At 38.9% G+C, this 12,720-nt stretch overlaps 1 protein-coding gene and 2 long non-coding RNA genes across 5 annotated transcripts in view; 2 read left to right on the forward strand and 1 right to left on the reverse strand.

Annotated features, from left to right (window-relative positions):
- Positions 1-196: 196 nt before the first annotated feature.
- The window catches only part of LOC310862562, a 39,204-nt gene continuing 26,680 nt past the window's right edge, over positions 197-12,720 (reverse strand). Inside the window, exons 3-6 of one of the 2 annotated variants that reach the window (XR_014569582.1) lie at positions 12,184-12,310; positions 10,731-10,854; positions 10,453-10,474; positions 197-605 (exon numbers count right to left, since the gene is read on the reverse strand). This is a non-coding gene — a long non-coding RNA (uncharacterized lncRNA). Of the gene's footprint in view, positions 606-6,645; positions 6,736-10,452; positions 10,475-10,730; positions 10,855-12,183; positions 12,311-12,720 lie in introns of those variants that run through there. The other variant, XR_014569583.1, reaches the window with a different exon arrangement.
- On the forward strand, positions 601-5,467 carry LOC310862564. The gene is made up of 2 exons (XR_014569584.1): positions 601-807; positions 5,237-5,467. It is a non-coding gene; the product is annotated as an uncharacterized lncRNA (long non-coding RNA).
- igfn1.1 (immunoglobulin like and fibronectin type III domain containing 1, tandem duplicate 1) overlaps positions 6,575-12,720 on the forward strand; it is a 29,183-nt gene continuing 23,037 nt past the window's right edge. For both annotated transcript variants that reach the window (XM_083770509.1, XM_083770510.1), the window contains exon 1: positions 6,575-6,716. The gene's annotated coding sequence lies outside the window, so the exon portion shown is untranslated. The remainder of the gene's footprint in view (positions 6,717-12,720) is intronic.

Below are 12,720 nucleotides of genomic sequence, written 5' to 3' on the forward strand. Positions count from 1 at the left end.
TCAAAATATTGGTGTAATGTTGCTGACTAAAGATTATACCACGTAGTCACTAAGTGATATTGTGCTCATACATGTTCATGCAAAATAAAATCACCAAAGTTCAGAGTCAGTCAGCTACTTTTTTTTAAATAAATAATGTATGAGGTAATAACTGAACCTTTTAATAAAGTTCATATTAACCATTGAATATGTTGCAAGCATGTCACACAACTGCCACAGGAACATATGGAGTGACATGAAAATGGCCAAAGGCAGTATAGGTTACTATATGGAAATAACATTCTTTGTTGAAACAAGATGTAGGGGAACAGACTCGGGTGTAAGTTAACAAATGAACAAATGTGTTGGGGATATTAAATAATGGGTAGACGCTGACGAAAAATTTGAAAGTGAGACAGGGAGCCAGGCAGGTTCGGTGTGAATTTATGAGCCTTGACATTAGAAACAGATGCAGACACTTATAGGGAGGCAGTTGGAAAGGAATTTGGAGACAACTGAGACATTGTACACAGGTTGGTCATGACTGGAGGCTTTAGACAGGATGATTCAGAGAGCAAATGCCACATGTGAGAATCCTTCAGCAATGGAACACCAATTTTGAAGTTCTGAAAAAAGAACATAAGAAGAAACCAACGTCAGTGGTAGAAACTATCCCGGAGGGACCTTGGATTCTTAAAACAGAATCAAACATGCTTCTCTGGCCAGAATGAGATCAGAGCATCCATCAAAGGTGCTGAAAAGGACATGTCTCTACAGTGACACTGATAATCTCAAGAAGTGAGAAGCAACACTAATAAATATCTCAAGGTAAGACAGATAGCATTCCATTAAAGACAGTTGTATAATGCTATCGTCTAATTATAATGACATAAGCTAGATCAATTATTAAGACAATTACCTAACAATATTTGTTTTTCCTCTTAACTGTTTGATGTGTGCATACTGTAATTGACATCTTAGCATTTTTTCTGATGAGGCTATGAATTAACCTGATAACACTACTCAATGATTAGTTGTATTGATATGAACTCAAAATATAGTGCATGTTAGTTCAGTCTATAATACTCTAATATCATTAAATAGAACAGTTAAAGACTTACGTTTCTTTTCAAATATTTATATTTAAAAACCGTTAAATACTGTAGTGTTGCAACAGAACAGGACAGCGCTTTATTTTGGTCCAAGTGCTTAATATTTAGACAGTAGCCTAATAATAATTTGACAGTACTGTGAAGACTAATTTAATGAACTCAGATGTTCAGATTGTGTTATTAGTATAATATAATTAGTATATAATAATGTCACTATAAATCAGACACTATGTATTTTTTGTTATCTTTTATTCCAATCTAGAATTGTAAAATATTTTATTCAAAATTGGAATATTGTGCAATTTGTATTTGCCATAAGTGACAAAAACAAACATTGGAATATTGTGCAATTTGTGTCTAAAATATATCATATAATGTTCAAGTTCAAGAGTTTCATTATATAGATATTCCACTGTCACTGTTACTGTTACTGTTACTTTCTTAGCTTACGCATGTTTCATGATACATGCTTTTATGTGATGTATTCCCATGCTTTTGTTCTTGCTTAATGTAAGTCGCTCTGGATTAAGAGCGTCTGCTAAATGCCTAAATTGTAAATTGTAAGAGTTAAGGACTTTGTCTCGAATGGGTAATTTGACAGCATTAAAACAAAATATGCACAACAAGTACCATACTAGATACTGAGTGTTCCTCAGTGTTCCTGTTCTCAGACCTCTACCCTGATTGCCCCAAACGAGTTGTATCAACAGTTAAGAGTTAAGAGATACAAGGTCTGCACAGTCGCACACTGTAGCTCCCTTAAGTGCAATTTATTGGTACATCTGTTTCAAGCCCATGCTTGAAAGCATAGGCTTGACATGCCACTACTGCTCTACTTAACAATACATTGCAGTAAATGCTCTACAGTATGCAGAGTCTGCAGACCTTTAAAAAAATCTTTTATGATAGTCTTCCTTTGGTCCAGCACCTGCTTTGTAGATGCGTTACGACTACCAGTGGTTCGCAAATAGTGGGGTCTGGGGACCCCGACCGCATGGGTCCTTGAAAGGGTTCCCCAGCAAACTGATCTAAGTAGCCTATAAAATATGATTGTGACACATAATCACTATCCTTTTTTGTCAAGGCTGGTATGATAGACTTTAATGGTTCTAGCAGTGGTTTTCAACCCTTTTCATATCAAGGCCCATTATTGTCTCCACCAGGCCGAAGGCATGGGGGGAGAGTATGTTTTGCACTCCGTCCGTCCGTGTGTCCGTCCGTCCGTGTGTGTGTCCGTCCGTGAGGAGCTAATCTAGGCCACCGTTAACCCGGCCGATGCCAAATTTTGCACACACACTCCCTGGATGCCAACGATCAACCTCTGCCCCAAACTTTCCAGAACGGCCCGTTATAGCGCCACCAGGAGGCCGCTTTGTGCAAAACAAGTTTTTGCACAGTACACCTACAGATTTTGTCCAAACATCACGCAAATTGGTACACAGTCTCTCTAGAGCCATTCAACGAAACCGGTCTTTCAGATTTCTCAGACTCCATCCTGATTGGCTAAGATTGGCTTCCAAAGTTCACAGGAGTGCTCAGTTTCAAACAAAATGCTGCAAACACATCGCGTGATTTCCGTGAAATTGTGCACCCACATTCCCACTAGGCCGAGGACGAAATGCCACATGAACAATTTCAACTCAGCCTCAAGGTGGCGCTATAACTGGCCCAAAAGTGTTTTTACCTCTAACTGCACGGATCTGTGGATAACTTTGTATGCCAACTCCCTAGAGGCCAAGGAAAAACCTTTGCCTGGAATTTTTCACATCTGCTCTTTATAGCGCCACCAGGAGGCCGACATATGTAAAACACATTTTCTATTATTACTCCTTCAGATTTTATCCAAATTTCACGCAAATCGGTACACATGATCTCCATAGTCATGTGATCAAGACAGGTTTGTTTGATTTCTCATATTCCATCCTGATTGGCCACGATTGGCTCCTACAGTTCTCAGGAGTAGCCCGTTTTGTACAAATCGCCACAACTCCTCAACGCAGCGTCCGATTGCGATGAAACTGCACGCATATTCCCACTAGGCTGAGGAAGAAATCCTGGTGGAGACCTGTGCCCAGAAGGGCACTTTTTCTAGTTTATTCTGCATTTGAACCACGACCACCAATTTATGACATTTAGCCTCTCGGACCCAAAACAAATATATATATAACATAAAGAATATTTTGTTGCTGAAAGTACCATGCTGTATTGATGTTGGTAGCGTTAGGAGAGATAACAGGCATTGATTGGCAAAATAACAATTCTACTACATTCTCTAATTGTGTAGACTTCTTGAAAATTATGTAATGTTAATTATGCAGATGTTTAACAATTTAACTCACACTCAAGAGTTAAAGATATATAAGGGTTAAATATCTAATGAGGGCCATTTGGTTACCAACTCTACATCATTTAGCTGGGGACCACCTGGAACCCCCCACTGGTGGTCCCCGGAATCCTGGATGACTGGTTGAAAACCACTGTTCAATTTAACCATATTTTAACTATAACTAAAAATACATCGCATGGATGCACCTGGGACGTATCTTCAGTGATGTTTTCTGAGGTCAACAGGGTTTCGGGTCTTCCAACATCATACCCCTCACTTGGCGACCCAGCCGGGGTTGATCAAATCCTGACTTACGTCCCAGTAGCTACCCTTGATCAGTCCATCAGGGAATGAGCAAGGCCACACAATCCGTTGCTCCGGAACTACTCTGCCGGTACTGGGAGAACCAAAATCTGGCACGTGGAAGGACTAGGCTCTGTGGGTTGACTCCTGACCGGGCCACTCCTACGTCTCACCAGGTCCACTCCTGCTCTCAGCAGGCCCAGGACCTGTGCGTTGCACCAGACTCCCAGTACCAGGCACTCCATTCAGGAGTGGTGGTGGATTATAATGGCCCTCCTAAAGGCCTCACCAAGGTTTGTTGGGCTTCCTCCTCACGGAGGACACAGGCTGGGGCGCTAACCCATACTATACTACGGCTAACCTCGTGTCACCAGACTTTCCACCTCTTGGTATTCGTTCTAAAACTAGCCGTGTGATCAGGTTTAGGAAAAATACTAAATCATTGTATTTCCGGTTGTGGGTTCCGTTGGTGGCGCATTTCTTTTTTTCAATTAGTTTATTCTCACTAGTCGCGCTATTTGTTAGAATAAAATATACACATATCTACGTCTATTAAAAAATCATATATGTACTGCACTATTTTTCTTTTTTACTTTTAAAACAAAATCGTAAGTTCTTATCTCTAAATTTTGAATAATTTTGAAAATGTTTAAAACAAATCTCTTCCGACTCGTTCCGATGGTCCCTGGCACTATATTTTCAGATGGGGAGTTGCGTGACTGTAAACAACCAATGTAATGCTGTTAGATATTCTGCACATATCATTAATCAATAAGCCAAATCTTCATTCCCATTTCCAAAGTCACAATTAATAAGCAGAGACTGGATTGTCTCAAGGCTTTTAAATCACCAACGACTGCAAGATAATTGAACCGATACGTAATCTATTCTGGAGGCACTCAACTGTGAACTGTGGAAAAATGATACCCAAAAGGGTATTTCTCAAAGTGTGACAGATTTACGATTGTTACTGTGGCTGAATGCAAAGTTTACCCTTTTTACTGCTTGGGCAAGTATGGTACTTGGGTCTGACGCAAGTTAGAAAAACACTGTTGGAGGCCATTCATTCCTATCTCTTCAAGGTGCTAGTGCAGTTTGTCTCTCGAGTGGTGTGGTTGAACTGCTTTTACCGTTGCCTTTTTCCCAGTAGTATTATATACACATCATATTTACTGGTAATGTGCTTATATCAGTTTTATGTGTATTTAAAAAAAAACTGATCTAACTCGGTAAACTTAGCATGTAACATTGGAATGCATAAACATTTGAGGTGTGAAATCCTGAATTTAACCCTTAAACGCTAACCTTAAACCTAACGCTGGTTCAATGGATTACTGAGTTGATGGGTGACTGTGAATGAGAACACCGTGTGTGTGTGTGTGTGTGTGTGTGTGTGTGTGTGTGTGTGTGTGCGTGTGTGTGTGTGTAGTACTGCTTGGTATGTTGTTGTGGGTGCGACATATAAACACGTCCTGGTCCTATTGGTCAATGTCATTTGTTGTTCCCCTGTTCATAGGGACAAGAAAAGCTCTGACCAGGAGCCGTGGATCCTGCCAAGTGGCACAAAGAGTGACACAATACACCATACACCTTCATATGACTTCCCTGTTTCAGCTGTTACAGGCTGTTGTCATTTCTTAATATAACAACTTCTGCCTGGCAGATGGAAGGCGGAAATAATTTGCAACAGACGTAATGGAGCCACAGGAATATTTTATTGATAAACCAACATTATAAAATAAAACAATTATTTGATGCTACGTCACCACTACTTTTTACAGGTACTGTATGTATGCCATACTGTTTGTTCCCTGGTACTGACAACTGAACATTTTGATGATGATGACGATGATGATTGTTGTAAACTCTGTACTGGACCCTCGTCTGGTTTGACAGACAGGTAGCATGATACTGTCTCGTCTGCGGCGGGCCCGGGGAATACTTCAACCGGATTATCACACACCACCCAGCCTGCACACACTACCTGTCTGTCAAACCAGACGAGGGTCCAGTACTTAGAGTTTACAACAATAATGTTATTATAAATATTGACCTCTATGGAATACATGATGTCAATTATGGTTAACAAGATGCTGATTAATATGCCATATGCAGCACATGTCAGGAATGTTTTGCCTCAACTAAAGCTATTGGCAGTGTCATACATACAGTACAATTTGTCACTCAACTGCATTTCATACTAATGCACCTCTATTTCAAGTCTCCTCTGCAGTGTCTGTATTCATAAGACAGTGAGTGAGATCGGGAATTATTCATTTTTATTTGTGCTGCCCTGAATAATAAAGTGCATTGTTCTATATGCCTTATTGTGTCATGTATTAACATTCATATATAATAATAATAATAATAATAAAATGCGTTGCAACATCAAAACAGCTTGGTTTTACTCATTTTATTTGCATTTTGTATTATTTGTATGTTTCCATGGACAATCAGCTACAGCACATAAGGATACATAGTGTACACAGCATGCATACTTCTATAACCTAATAAACTATACATGAACATTTTAAGTCACATTTAGATTCTGTGCATGGGCATGTCACATGCCCACATCAAGCACATGCTTTCTGTTCATTGGTGTCATCACTTGTGCTTTATGGGAAAAAATTATCCCGCTCCAAAAGTCTTGTTCTTTAGACCATGTTTTAACCCCATCCACCCTGTAACCCCTCCACCCTGTATTTGACCCCCCCACCCCCACCCCCATCCTTGATGGTGGTGCACCCCCTCTCACCCCCTCCCTTTCACCGCCCACCCAACCTCCAATGTGTTTGCAGTAACCACAAATACAAAAAAAGCCTAAAGTGTTTTCGGCAGTCACTGGGTCTAGGCAGCAAAGCAGCATCAGGCTCACAGATTGCGTGGAGGATTTATTACCTTGCAGAAATTAGGAGCAGGGCACTCAAGTATCAGTGGTGCCAGACTTTCTGCCTGAAAGGAACAGAGCTGAGAGCATTGGGGACTGTGAACAGGTAGGTTCGTCCTCCATTCCTATATAGAATGGGAGTGAGAAAAGAGGGGGGTCGGAGCAAACAACCTAAGTGTATCAAAATTGTCTGTCAACAATGGATTTGGACAGAAGGAGGGTGAATGCAACGTACTGTTAACTGTACTATATGTGGCAGCAGGTGCATGAGTAGCCTAGTAAACCAGTCAATCAAGTCTATAACTGTAACAGATATGTAATCATTGTACTAGTACATAAACCCATTTGTGTTTTTCTCGTACATGTTTATTACATGTTTTTCTTTTCCCCTCTATTAAGGAGGTTGCTTTGAATAGCCTACATGTACAGTAAACGATAACAATGCTTGTTTAATAGTCTGTTTACTGTAGCTACAGTAGGTTTAGTTACAGAAAACAGTACATTCTTAACGTTTTAGTAATAATGTGTGTGCCATAGAGCAGCTCTCAAAGTGGGGTCCAGTGACCCTCAGGTTTCCTTGAGGGGATTCCAAAATGGACCTAAATGGGTTCTTCAAATTAAAAGGTAGAACCACTGCCTTAGAAGACCTGCTGATTTGGATACGGCACATTAAATGAGTTTAGTTAGGCATGCAAGGTTCTCAGTTTAAATTTCACTGTGTGAAGTCTGTGAGGCTGGATCACAGCCTCGAGGTCATAGCTGTGGGGTTGTAGGGCGATGGCTAACTTTAGATGTAGGTGTCAAATCAATATGTGGCCCAAGATTTAGAGTATTCCCTAAAAGGAATGGCTGTATTTAAAAAAAGATATTGCTAGTATTTGGATTTCTCTCTCTACCCATCATATGTCCTAAATGTATGAATGTATACTGAAAGTCAACAATGCAGTCCCACTGAGGCACTGTCGCATCACAGAATACTGTTGTTCATTGCACCATGTCTCGCCTCAGTCGCCTGTTTGGCAGATGTTTTGAATGGATGTATCTGTAAGTGTTGAGCCTAGAAGATACACGGTGAAGGAGTTCAAACAGTACGTAGCATCAAACATGCACATTAATAGAAAACTGGCAGTGTGTTATAGGTAAGTGTTTGGTTTCCCTCACATACTTCATATGACATAATACTGTAATACACCAACTTTCTCAGCTTTCTTTAATTGAAATTAATGGACAAATCCACCAAGAGGTTATAACAGTGCTATAAGCACTAATTTGTTGCTAAGTAAGTGCTAAGGCCTTGTCACCGGAACCAGTTTTGTGTGATTTATACACAGCAGAAGATACATTCTGTCTTGTACACTCTGCTGGAGTCAGCGACGTGCAGAGATTTGCAGTAAGGGACATTTGAGAACCCGCCAGATGCCATTTCAAGAGATCATGGTCAGTGGTGCAGTCATCTGTGCTGCCGGAGGGCTGAATTGCTCAAATGTCTAGCTTGTAAGGCATTAAACAAAATGTGTTTGTTCGCCGCTCTGCATCTCGGGCATCATTCCCACAATCTTCAAAGGACCACAGGCATCTGCTTTACTCTTATTTCATCATTTGAAAGAACAATGGTCTCACATCTAACATGCTGATGCCCGGAATCACAAAAATAACCACGACACTGTATTCATAACTCACAGTAGTCACGAGGGTAAATGTATAGCAATTGAAACCCTTTCCTATAATGCTTGTCATCATACAAATAAAAGTAAAAAAAATGTAGATTTCCTCTGAATCATTGTCATGCAGTATAATCGTGTGAACGGATCATAGTTCAGTGACATTAATGTTGACAGTAGCCCAGAAGAGGAATTTGAGAATGCATAATAATACCAGAAGAGACTGCAAAAAGCCTAAACCTTCTAAAAAGGAATTACTTTGACGAAAAAAAAAACTAAAATAAATATAACACTAATAAATAACACTGCTTTCTGTCGATTTTCACTCAAACACTTTTCAAGACAGTCTGCCTTTTGTGTTGGAGAGTAATAATCACTTACTAGTGGTGTCAGGCAGCCCACGTTCTGACACCATGTAATCATGTTATGAAGAATGGGTCTTATTATTCACTGCGACACAAATGTTTCCCTTTATGCACTCTGCAGCATTTTTGGGTGAAATCTTTGGGATAATGACGAGTGCACATAATGTGGATATATTATTCGTTAAATTGTCCACACGGGCCCACAGCTAGGTATTAATTAAAATGGATGGGATTCCTCTAAGCTCCTCAACCAACCTCTGAAGTGTAAAGGTAATGCGCTAATAACTAGTGCGCTAATAACTATGCGCTAATAACCTTTCAGTGGGAGGGAAGTACTGTGAGAAAACTGAAAGGCCCCCTGCCCAGACATCTCTTGTTGCAGACTGATTTGCTTTTGCCATATGTGTTATGTGGTTCACTTTCAAGGTCTTGCCCTGAGCCAAGACCATTAGTGCCACAGCCCAGTTCCTTTGGGGACATGGGCATAAGCATGTGTACAGCTCAAATAAAAATTACAGATACAATTTAAAACAACCCAATTTGAAAATGTGTCTGCGTGTATGATCACTTCACCTCCCAGAGGATGTGAAAACAGAGATTTTTAAGAGAAGAAAACCCATTCATAACTAACAATGCTGTGTAGTTGTGTATATTACATAATGTCTGTGTCCAATTTGCAAGGAAGCTTCCTATCACCTGGTACTTAAGTAGGAACATTCCCTATTAGGTTAAGACATCCAACATTTGACATTGAGACAACCTACAAAATGTGACTAATGTACAATTTGTCACCGCTTGTGCCTCAAGCCTCTCACACACCTGGCTGGCACCAAGCAAATCTCAGGTGACCACAAATGTAACAATAGATGATTATTTAGGAGTCCTGAGGAGTTAGGAGTTACTTGCTTAAGACAGATTCAGCAAAACAAAAAGGTATTATTATTATTGTTTTTTTGTTTTGTTTTTTACCGAATGGGTTCCCAGATTGTCTTGAACCTATAGGATTTATACGCTTCCTAATGTAAGAAAGCGATACACACAGCTATTTCCTAAAACAAAACGACAAATAGCTACCTACAGTAGGAAGCATCCTTGCAAACTAAATAGTGCCATTGTATTTCACCTGAACAAAACAGTGTAAGCATATTCAATTTAAGATTTAGAACTTCCAAAATTATTTGTGACACATGTATGCTCTCTTAAAAGTGTAACACTGATCCTATGTGCTGTTTTCTCCAAATGAAATTAATTCTATAATTTTTGAAGCCTTTCAATCATGTCTTTCTTTTACGATAGTAGTCCCCAAACTGTGCTCCGACATCCTAAACAGCCCATTTTAATCCAAGCAAAACATCCTCACACTCTTGAGTGCAACAATCGTTTTTAGATGTTAGAATTAAAGGTTAGGGTTAACATTTTGAGTGATGGCAGACTAAATGCACGATGAATTAGTAATGTCAGTAAAACATTGTTTAGAGATAAGCATGAGTGATCATTTCCATGCAACTATATCTATGCATGCAAACAGTGTGGTGATGCGATTTAAAGTCACTTCTGGATTTAAATGCAATTCAGTGTGAGAGGACCTCAGTGGAAATAAGTCTTCGGACTTTACTGTGAAATCCTATTATTAATTATAATGTTTTATTATGATTGCTTTTCTAAATAAATCAAATCAAATCAAAATCAAGATGCTAAAACATTTGATTGTGTTGTCAACATATCATACATTTGCATTATTTAAATGAAGAAAAATCACACTGTAAGCACTGCAGTGCTAGTCACAGAAGTAGTAATTCACAGTACCGGTACTTACCTTTTCAAGCCTACTTCATATTCTGAAAATGTAGTGATAAGAACAGAAAAAAATAAATCATTGCTTTTCATAACCACACCCACTTAAAAACAATCCAATGAGAGGTTAAAGACCCTGAACTTGAGTTGCATTAGGTCAAATTTTACAAGAATAATAAATAGCAATGGTATGAATGTCTATATGAAGTGATGAATGTGACCTCTCATATAAACACTTAAAATAGTTAAAAAGTCTCATGTTGTGGGGTGACCCGATAGCTGGATCGTTAAAGCACATACCACATTCCACACAGAATTCCTTCTAAAGGTTGACCCCGGATCGATTCCCAGCTGGCCGGACCATTGTCGGCTGTTGGTATTTTCTGTTCTCCACATGTCCTGTCTCTCTCTTCACTGTGTCCGTCTGAAAACGCAAAAATGGGGGGAAAAAGTGTCATGTCAGGTTCTTCTGATCCAGTTGATTCCTTAATTCTAATTCAGCAACTATGTATTATCTTTTTTTAATATTCTATATCGCATAAATCAAATTATCATGAAGCACATTTTTCTGGATCATTTTATTTTCTATACTAACTAACTCAATTAGTGTGATTAACTACCTAAGCTATATTTTATATTTATTTGTACAATTGTCACACAAAAAATAGCAATCTGTTTTTTTGCTCAATCAATCAAACTTATAGTCCAATTAACTGTTTCACCCCAACAGTAGATGACAATCATTTCAAGTATTAAGCATTTATTAATCTATATAAAATTGCACTTTGTACACTAGTATACTATTAGGCCAAATTACTGTGCAAATATGTTTGTTTTGTTTTTTAAGACATTTTATTATGTACTTACAGTACATATAACTATAGTTCCAGTAGTTTCCCATGGGAAACTATACCTACTGTACAATCATAACAGCAGCATTTTCAGAAAAAATGATTGTTTACTTTGTCTTGACAATGTTGCCCTTAAGGTGTTTCCATTTTGGTCCTATAAAAGCAGACAATCTTTCAATCTGACACAATTCCATTAAACCCCCCATAAGATTAACTTTGTCAGCCTCCCACTGGAATCAAGACTAGACATGGCTATAGGGAATGTGTAGGAGTGGTGAAATCATCCAGACAGTTTGCACTGTTATAATGTTTCCCTTTTAAATCTTTTCTAGGTTATTTGTTTGTCTTGAGCAGTGTTGGGCAGTAACTGTTACTAGTAATGTGTTACTGTAATATTATTACTTTTCCCAGTAATGAGTAAAGTTAGGTAATTACTGTAAAATTAGCACATATTACATGTTACTTTATTGTTTTGTTGGCTGTTGGCTTGAAAACATTTCATTTAAAAGGTCGAGAGAGATTACTGCTTTATTTTATAGCCTTTTAGGGTGATTTGTGACTAAGCAGATTGTGTTGTTGTACATCCCATTTTTGGCGGGTGTGGGGGGTGCATGTAATATAATATAATATGTAATATATTAGTCTTGATTCCAAGTAATAAGTAATGTAATATTATTACTTTTTCTAAGAAGTAATAAGTAACATATTACTCTCCTAAGTAATATTGCCCAACACTGGTCTTGAGTATGTTTTTATTTTTTTACCCAGACTCCGGGAAATAATATGTACAGCATGAACCTAATCAACCATGTAGTTATTTTGATTATGATGTTGTAACACTATCATACAGATCAACTGAAAAGTAATAGCACTGCAATTTCCATTTGATACAACTAACTTACACACATCTCTCAGCCAGATGGAAACGTGATAATTACATTCCTAAAGTGGGCGTTCATCCAGTATTCGGGTTCAAAGCAGACGGATAAATGGCACCAGTTGCTGCCTCTTACTGACTGATTAGGGAAACTACACCGGAGAGAAACAGAGTGACATCAATGCTGTACTATCTGTAAAAAATAAATATATCACATGAGCATCTGGAATGTATAGTTGTCAGATTGCTTGCAATAGATAAGTGATTCACAGACTGTGGGCCGTGAAGATATTGCTAGTGGTTTCCCAAATACAGTACTTGGCAAACCCAGACTTTTGTGTGTGTGTGTGTGTGTGTGTGTGTGTGTGTGTGTGTGTGTGTGTGTGTGTGTGTGTGTGTGTGTGTGTGTGTGTGTGTGTGTGTGTGTGTGTGTGTGTGTGTGTGTGTGTGTGTGTGTGTGTGTGTGTGTGTGTGTGTGTGTGTGTGTGTGTGTGTAACATGCATGCAGCCCATGTACACTTTTAAGATTTTCAAGTGGGCCCTGAAGTTGAACAGGTGTTGT

The sequence above is a fragment of the Protomyctophum parallelum genome, assembly GCF_964188405.1.
Source record: "Protomyctophum parallelum genome assembly, chromosome: 8".
Classification (NCBI taxonomy): Eukaryota; Metazoa; Chordata; class Actinopteri; order Myctophiformes; family Myctophidae; genus Protomyctophum; species Protomyctophum parallelum.